General features: G+C 36.4%; 1 non-coding gene across 1 annotated transcript; it reads right to left on the reverse strand.

Moving 5' to 3' along the window:
- Positions 1 to 5142: 5142 nt before the first annotated feature.
- On the reverse strand, positions 5143 to 5249 carry LOC122428542. The gene has a single exon (XR_006265760.1). It is a non-coding gene; the product is annotated as a U6 spliceosomal RNA (small nuclear RNA).
- Between the last annotated feature and the right edge of the window lie 1158 nt (positions 5250 to 6407).

Genomic DNA, 6407 nt, shown 5'->3' on the forward strand with positions numbered 1-6407 from the left:
CAGTCTTGAACCCCACAGCTTCCAGAACTCTGAGGAGTAAATATTAGCTATTTTTAAGTCTCTCATATATGAAGCCACCCATATACAAAGCTTAAAATCCTTCAAGCCAGGCTTCAACAGTATATGAACCAAGAACTTTCAGATGTACAAATTGTATTTAGAAAAGGCAGAGACACTAGAGATCAAGTTGACAACATCCGTTGGATCACAGGGAGTTCCACAAAAATACCTACTTCTGCTTCATGGACTACGCTAAAGCCTTTGACTGTGTGGATCTCTACAAACTGTGGAGAATTCTTGAAGAGGTGGCAATATCAGACCACCTTACCTGTCTGTAGAGAAACCTGTACGCAGGTCAAGAAGCAACAGTTGGAAGCAGACGTGGAACAATGGACGGGTTCAAAATTGGGAAAGCAGTACATCAAGGTTGTATACTGTCACCCTGCCTACTTAACTTCCACGCAGACCACATTATGCGAAATGCCAGCCTGGATGACTCAAAGCTGAAATCAAGATTGCTGGGAGAAATCAATAATCCCGGATATGCAGATGACATCACCCTAACAGCAGAAAGTAAAGAAGAACTAAAGAGCCTCTTGACGAGGGTGAAAAGGAGAGTGAAAAAGGCGACTTGAAACTCAACATTCAAAAAACATCCAGTCATGTCACTTCATAGCAAATAGATGGGGGCAAAAGTGGACACAGTGGCAGATTTTATCTTCATTGACTCCAAAATCACTGTGGATGGTGACTGCAACCATTAAATTAAAAGATATTTGCTCTTTTGAAGAAAAGCTATGACAATACTAGGCAGCATATTAAAAAGCAGAGGCATCCCTTTGCCAACAAGGGCCTATATAGTCAAAGCTATGTGTTTTCCAATAGTCATGTATGGATGTGAGAGTTGGACCATAAAGAAGGCTGAGAATTGAAGAACTGATGCTTTCAAACTGTGGTGCTGGAGAAGACTTGAGTGTCCCTTCGACTGCAAGGAAATCAAACCAGTCAATCCTAAAGGAAATCAACCCTGAATCTTTATTGGAATGACTGATGCTGAAACTGAGGCTCCGATACTTTGGCCACCTGATAAGAAGAGCCAACTCATTGGAAAAGACTCTGATGCTGGGAAAGATTGAGGGCAGGAGGAGAACGGGGCAACAGAGGATGAGATGGTTGAATGGCATCATGAACTTAGTGGACATGAGTTTGAGCAAGCTCTGGGAGACAGTGAAGGACAGGGAAGACTGACTGCTTCAGTCCATGGGCTGCAAAGAGTCATACATGACTTTGCAACTGAACGACATATATCGTATTTCTTTTATAGTAGAGAGGAGGAACTGACACTTCTTCTAAACAATATACATTCCTATCCATTTTAATATATGCCAATCTCAAAAATCATATTATTTCATTCTTTTTAAATTGCATTACTCTGATTCCATAAATATTTGAGGAGTCTTTCATATTTTTACATGTTTCTTCTTTTCTTGGTTTATGCATTTTACACAGTTTCCTGATGACTTATAATAAGTTTCATTTAATTAAATATCAGTGTTTTTCCTTGTAAGTGGAAAACTTTCAAATTCTGTTCATTTCCTTCTATTTTCAATGCTTTTTGATATACTGTTTATTATTTAATGCTATACTTCAAGTTTCACAACTTTGGTGTTGTGTTTGAAAGTTGAGGCCTCCACTATATTCTTACTCTATTCTAAATTTATATAAAGTGCACTTAAAATTGAATAGTGAGTTAACCATCCATTTCATTTTAATTCTGAAATCTCTCTCCAGTTCTTTGGAGTACAATTTTATCTCATCTTTGTACCTCAACCTGCCTCACTATTTTTTAATAAACCTCAATCTGTTCCTAGTCTACACCAATAACCATTTTTCCTGTTAGGGAATACCAATCTACCCCTTTTAACCCATTCTTCTCTTAGTTTCTTGCCTAATAGTTTTAAAGGAACAATTGTATTAATTTCCAATTAATAGTTTATGGAAATACAAGAAACAGTTTATGGAAAAGTAAAATACTCACTGTATGCATCCGGCGCTATACCAGGAGCTGAGCACAAAGAGAGTGGTAAGCTTAGCAAACATATTACTGGACCTTGGAGCACCTCTTTTATATATTGTATGTTTTATCAATTTTATAAATATTTTATATATATATATATATATATACATTCTTCCCCAGAGTAAGTTAATTTATTAAAAGAGATAACTTAGTTACCTAAAATTCATTTTTAATGTAACATAAAAATGCAGTCCATAAAAGTGTTTCTTAATATCTTTTGCTATCATTAGTGCATACAAAGACTGAGCTTATTGTTAAATATGGCAAAATAAAAAGTGTATGTAGAATATCAGTGTATATATGGAAAAATGTAGCTTCAATATTTATATTGGAAAGTATTGCCTCCTTTTATATTTTATAAGTTAATGTAGAAATAGTGTTATGTATTTGGATCTTTTTATTCGTACTAGACTTTTCTCCCTTTACTTTTCTTGCAGCAACTGAGAGAAGGCTTTGAAATCTCAAATGTTAATCGTGGATTTGGTATTTTCCCTTACAATTTGTTGCTTTCCTGATAGCTCAGCTGGTAAAGCATCTGCCTGCAATGTGGGAGACCTGGGTTTGATCCCTGCATTGGGAAGATCCTCTGGAGAAGGGAATGGGCCCATTTCAAGTTCCACAGACAAAGGAGTCTGGCAGGCTGCAGTCCACCGGGTCACAAAGAATCTAATCAGAAGGACTGAGCGGCTTTCACGTTACTTTTTTTCACTTCCTACAATTTGTCGTTTTTTTTTTTTTTTCTTCTTCTTCTTCTTGTATTTTCTGTTAATGAGTATATATACACTGAACATTTGTATTTCTTCTCGATGAATATTTCCTTTACAATCATAAAATTATCTCTGTTTATTCTGTTTTCCTTCAGGTCAGCTTTGCCTAATAGGAATATATCCACTCTGACTTTCTCTTGATTAGTATTTGCATAGCATAACTTCAAGTTTTTTATTTTTTTTTCATTTATTTTGATTAGTTGGAGGCTAATTACTTTACAATATTGTGGTGGTTTTTGTCATACATTGGCATGAATCAGCCATGGATTTACATGTATTCCCCATCCCTATCCCCACTCCAACCTCCCTCTCCACCCCATCCCTCTGGGTCTTCCCAGTGCACCAGCCCTGAGCACTTGTCTCATGCATCCAACCTGGGCTGGTGATCTGTTTCACCCTAGAAAATATACATGTTTTGATGCTGTTCTCTCAAAACATCCCACCCTTGCCTTCTCCCACAGAGTCCAAAAGTCTGTTCTATACATCTGTGTTTCTTTTTCTGTTTTGCATATAGGGTTATCATTACCATATTTCTAAATTCCATATATATGTGTTAGTATACTGTATTGGTCTTTATCTTTCTGGCTTACTTCACTCTGTATAACAGGCTCCAGTTTCATCCATCTCATTAGGACTGATTCACATGTGTTCTTTTTAATGGCTGAGTAATATTCCATGGTGTATATGTACCACAGCTTCCTTATCCATTCAACTGCTGATGGGCATCTAGGTTGCTTCCATGTCCTGGCTATTATAAACAGTGCTGCGATGAACATTGGGGTGCACGTGTCTCTTTCAGATCTGGTTTCCTCAGTGTGTATGCCCAGAAGTGGAATTGCTTGGTCATATGGCAGTTCTAATTCCAGTTTTTTAAGAAATCTCCACACTGTTCTTCCATAGTGGCTGTACTAGTTTGCATTCCCACCAACAGTGTAAGAGGGTTCCCTTTTCTCCACACCCTCTCCAGCATTTATTGCTTGTAGACTTTTGGATAGCAGCCATCCTGACTGGCGTGTAATGGTACCTCATTGTGGTTTTGATTTGCATTTCTCTGATAATGAGTGATGTTGAGCATCTTTTCATGTGTTTGTTAGCCATCTGTATGTCTTCTTTGGAGAAATGTCTGTTTAGTTCTTTGGCCCATTTTTTGATTGGGTCATTTATTTTTCTGGAATTGAGCTGCAGGAGTTGCTTGTATATTTTTGAGATTAATCCTTTGTCTGTTGCTTTGTTTGCTATTATTTTCTCCCATTCTGAAGGATGTCTTTTCACCTTGCTTATAGTTTCCTTTGTCGTGCAAAAGCTTTTAAGTTTCATTAGGTCCCATTTGTTTAGTTTTGCTTTTATTTCCAATATTCTGGGAGGTGGGTCATACAGGATCCTGCTGTGATTTATGTCAGAGAGTGTTTTGTCTATGTTCTCCTCTAGGAGCTTTATAGTTTCTGGTCTTACATTTAGATCTTTAATCCATTTTGAGTTTATTTGTGTGTGTGTGTGTGTGTGTGTATGGTATTAGAAAGTGTTCTAGTTTCATTCTTTTACAAGTGATTGACCAGTTTTCCCAGCACCACTTGTTAAAGAGGTTGTCTTTTCTCCATTGTATATCCTTGCCTCCTTTGTCGAAGATAAGGTGTCCATAGGTTCGTGGATTTATCTCTGGGCTTTCTATTCTGTTCCATTGATCTATATTTCTGTCTTTGTGCCAGTACCATACTGTCTTGATGACCGTGGCTTTGTAGTAGAGCCTGAAGTCAGGCAGGTTGATTCCTCCAGTTCCATTCTTCTTTCTCAAGATTACTTTGGCTATTCAAGGTTTTTTTGTATTTCCATACAAATTGTGAAATTATTTGTTCTAGTTATGTGAAAAATACCATTGGTAGCTTGATAGGGATTGCATTGAATCTACAGATTGCTTTGGCTAGTGTACTCATTTTCACAATATTGATTCTTCCAGTCCATGAACACGGTATGTTTCTCCATCTGTTTGTGTCCTCTTTGATTTCTTTCATCAGTGTTTTATAGTTTTCTATGTATAGGTCTTTTGTTTCTTTAGGTAGATATACTACTAAGTATTTTATTCTTTTTGTTGCAATGGTGAATGGTATAGTTTCCTTAATTTCTCTTTCTGTTTTCTCATTGTTAGTATATAGGAATGCAAGGGATTTCTGTGTGTTACTTTTATATCCTGTAACTCTACTATATTTGTTGATTAGCTCTAGTAATTTTCTGGTAGAGTCTTTAGGGTTTTCTATGTAGAGGTTCATGTCATCTGCAAACAGCAAGAGTTTCACTTCTTCTAAAAATATGGAACGCTTCACGAATTTGCGTGTCATCCTTGCACAGGGGCCATGCTAATGTTCTCTGTATCGTTCCAATTTTAGTATATGTGCAGCTGAAGCCAGCACAACTTCAAGTTTTTTAAAAACATTTTGCAGCTTTATAGGTTATGTACATCTTTTGTAAATAGCACATAGTTGGGCCTTGCTTTTTAATCTGGTGTGAAAATGATTACTTTTAAGAGGACTATTTATTCCTTTTAAATTTATACTAATTATTTATATGAATAGAATTAATTTTACCATCATACTCTTTATTTTGATATTTATATATTCTCTTCATTCCCCTCTCTATTCTACTTCATGTGGATCATTTTTTTTTTTTTTATGTTTTAGTATTCCACTGTATCTCTACTATTGATTTGGCAACTATATATTTTTAATAAATGTATATATGGCTACCTTAGAGTTTGTAATATCTTTAGCTTACCATTGTTTACCATCAGAAAATATTACACTTCACTGGCTTTCTTGATAGCTTATTTGTTAAAGAATCCTCCTGCAATGCAGGAGACCCTGATTTGCTTCCTGGTTGGGGAAGATCCATTAGAGAAGGGATAGGATACCCATTCCAGTATTCTTAGGCTTCCTAGCTGGTAAAGAATTGTAATTTAGCTGGTAAAGAATCCACCCGCAATGAGGGAGGCTTGGGTTCAATCACTGGGTTGGAAAGATCCCCTGGAGAAAGGAAAGCCTAATCACTCCAGTATTCTGGGCTAGAGAATTCCATGAACTCTACAGTCCATGAGTTCACAAAGACTCAGACAGGACTGAGCGACTTTCACTTTCACATATAGCCTAAGAAACTGACAAAAGAGAGTTTAAATGAATGGATGACAGTCTCTCAAGTAGCTTGGGGAGTAATGAATAAAGCTCAAAAATTTTGACCCCCACCACTATCTTTTAACAGGAAGCCATTGTTCAGGCCACATTAGTCAAACAAAATAAAGCCCTTGGTGGCTGCCGGGTCTCTATTATATAGATGATTTACCTGCTTAGGCTAAGATTGATATAAAACATTTGCGGAACATTTCTTGTTTTAAGACAGGCTTGGTTTCAAAACAACTATAACAATTGTTTCTTACTAACAATTAACTGCAAAGTTTATCTTTGAATTTCATTTTTTTCCCACCCAAAATTAGAGAGAAATGAACCCACTTCATATAAAAATGAATTAAATAAAAAATATTATGAACAATATGTGGGTGATAATAAATATTCATTCCA

Source organism: Cervus canadensis, chromosome 26 (genome assembly GCF_019320065.1).
Source record: "Cervus canadensis isolate Bull #8, Minnesota chromosome 26, ASM1932006v1, whole genome shotgun sequence".
Classification (NCBI taxonomy): domain Eukaryota; kingdom Metazoa; phylum Chordata; class Mammalia; order Artiodactyla; family Cervidae; genus Cervus; species Cervus canadensis.